Source organism: Zingiber officinale, chromosome 5B (assembly GCF_018446385.1).
Source record: "Zingiber officinale cultivar Zhangliang chromosome 5B, Zo_v1.1, whole genome shotgun sequence".
Lineage (NCBI taxonomy): Eukaryota > Viridiplantae > Streptophyta > Magnoliopsida > Zingiberales > Zingiberaceae > Zingiber > Zingiber officinale.
In genome coordinates this window covers 49,110,815-49,113,869 of record NC_055995.1, presented here as the reverse complement: position 1 = coordinate 49,113,869, position 3,055 = coordinate 49,110,815, and positions in this window count along the sequence as shown.

Here is a 3,055-nt window from a genome sequence, read left to right as displayed (position 1 = left end):
CAGAGGCATCATCGAAAGAAGAGGACGGTTCGCTGCTATAACTGCAACGAAGAGGGGCACATCAAAGACGACTGCCCAAAGCTAAAGAGAAAGGAGAAAGAAAGGGAAAAGCCAAAATACAAGAAGCCAGAACCCTCCAAACACAAGAATATGAAGGCTACTTGGTCAGATTCGTCAATCTCTGAGTCGGACATCGAAGAATTCTCAGGGTTAGCGCTATTGGCGAACCATCAACCGGAAGAAGACTCAAGCTCAGAGATGAGGATCGATGAAGGGGGAGAAACCTCAGAAGAAGAAAGCAGCAGTGAACGGGGAGCGTCACCAGACCAGGTAAGTAAGGTACGCAATCTAACCCCAACTCAATCTTTTAAATTTATCAAGTCTCTTTCTAAAGAGTTAGATCAATTAGAAAAAGAGAATGCTGAACTAAAGTTGAACCTAGCAAGAGCATGCCCGTTAGAAATGTATGATCATCTAAAATCAGAAAATGAAAATTTGAAATTAGAAATTGAAAAACTGAAATATGCTGCATGCTTAAATCAATTTCCAAATTCAAAATTAAGAATTTATGGTAAATTAAATTGGTATATAAGGAAGCATCAAGGTCAACTTAGAAAAATACCAAGAAACTATGTACCCCCTAGATTTTTGAATAATCCTGTAGGAAGGAACCTCTATTGGGTTCCAAAATCTGTGCTTAATTAATTTTTCAAAAATTAAAAAGCTTACAGTGAGAAAATTAAACATTGAAATTCTTTATGGAAGCTTTGTCTAAGGAAGTGGTTATTGCTCCAATAACCAAGAAGGCCTAGTGCCTTGCCACGACCTGGAAGCTAAAAATATTGAAAGAAAATGTTTAATTAACTTTCTGAAAAAGCATTAAACAAATATTAAATAATGCTTTGAAAGTTTATCAAATATTTGTTAAAATAAACAAAAATTCCTAAGAAATTTTTTTTCTAATTTTTTTTGGGTTAAAATTTTTTTTTAATTCTAAAAGTTTATTTCACTTAAACTTAGAAATTTTTTTTGAACATTTTCTTAGGATTTTTTTTACTTAGAAAGTTATTTTGGAAAATGTATGTTAACTTAGAAATTTTTTCAAAAATTCATTTTTAACTTAGAAAATTTTCAAAAACTTCAATCTTACTTGAAAATTCTTAAGACCCTATTTTTGCTGTGATCAAAGGGGGAGACAGAAGTACAACAAGTTTAGGGGGAGTTAGGAGTTAGAAAAAAATTAAAATTTCTATTATTGTTTTTATAAAAAGTGTTGCAATTTTACTAATTGCAAAAATTATGTTTAACTTGTCAGATTAGTAATTTATCTTTAAAATTACTATTTATGTCTATGTAGTCCCTAACTTGAACTTGGGTTGATGCACATCAAAAAGGGGGAGATTGTTGGACCCATGGTAGTTTTGATGTGATCAATCAAGTTGGTTAGGTCCTGCGTTGTATTTGATCCTTGTGTCTAAGTGTGCAGGAGCTTAAGAGCGCAGGAAGTCGAGCGGAAGATGCAGCTAGCGAGAAGGACGGCACAGGAAGGGAGCCGACGGGCTTGGTGCGTCGGAAGGACGAGAGAGCTGCGGAAGGGTACTCCGGTGGGCGTGAAGAGCGTGCGCGGCGTTTGAGGGACGTTAAGCCGGGACGGAAGGCTGCTCGAGGAGAAGGCCGGGAATTGGTTCGGGTGAGCCCTATTCCGGTTGGCCGCAATCACCCAAAAGAACGGAGCTTCGGAAGCCAAAGCGAAGAAGAAAAGGAGTCAAAAGAAGTTGGAAATTACTGTAGCAGAAAGTTACTGTAGCAGAAGTTACTGTAGCTTGAAGGCGCCTTAAACAAGCTTGAAGGCGCCCTTGAAGGCGCCTGTTCAAGGCGCCTTGAGCAGGCCAGTTTGACCGTTTGCGCTGCGGATAAAGGTTTATCCGCAGATCGAGTTGGAGGCACCTTGAACCCTGTTGGAGGCACCTTGGACTCTCGGGATAAGATTTCCAGGGCCTATATAAAGGCCCCTGGAGCTAGGAATTCAACAACAACTCAAGCATTCAATCTGTAGTGTTTCCTAGCAATAGTTCTGAGCTTTTGAAAGTGTAAAAGGCTTCTCCTCCTTCAGCAAAGGAGAGTTTCTTTTAGTGCGCTTCTATTGCCCTGGATTAACAACCTCCTTGGTTAATTCTTCTGTGTCTTTCTTTTACTGTTTTATTATTTTGTTAACTATTGCACTAACTGAGTTGAAAGTACGAGGAGGGTATTTTTATTTTTTGTTTTCAGCAATTCACACCCCTCTTGCCGGTCTCCGCTGCACCAACATTTAAGACATGTATACCTTTTCAAGGTAATCTAACAGGCCTTTTCCGAGTGAATTATATACGTCGTTCTAAGCACTGGGACCCCCGATTTTACTGAACTACCAGTACATGACCACGATCCATGACCACATGACCAGTCCCGAGGGCCTCACTCCCTCCCTCCTTCCTCCCTGATAGGGGGGTTTGGGGGGAAAGGAGTGCCGATTTGAGGCCGTTTTGGACTTGAGAGAGAAGCCTCAAAGACACAAAAAATAGGAGAATCCCCTTGTTTTGAGTTTTAAGTCCGGAAAAAGAAGAAGAATTGCCCGGACCGCGTAGCGTTGTAGCCTTGCCCGGCCTGCCCGGCCTTTCCGGCCTGCGCTTTGGGGGGGCTATGGAATTTCGCGCGCGCGCGTGCGTGACACGATTAAGGTTGTGAGCCTCTCTCTATTTCCCTCTGGCCTCCTAGGCCAGAGACAGATTAAGGTTGTGAGCCTCTCTCGTTTTCCCTCTGGCCCCCTAGGCCAGACTATCGCTATGTTGTCCCAGCCCCCGCTCGTTCCCTTCTTTCTGTGCTCAAGTTTAGACGGTCTAGACGGTTTATCATACTCTCGTGCTCTCGTTTCCCTTGTTCCCAAACCCCCTAGCTTTCCCCCTATCAGGTTTGGATATCGGTCGGTCACCGTCCTGCAAGGCCCCCCTAAATGGCTTATTCCGTCCCTGCTGGATGACCCGCAATATCCAATATGGTTTTTCTACTGCCATAA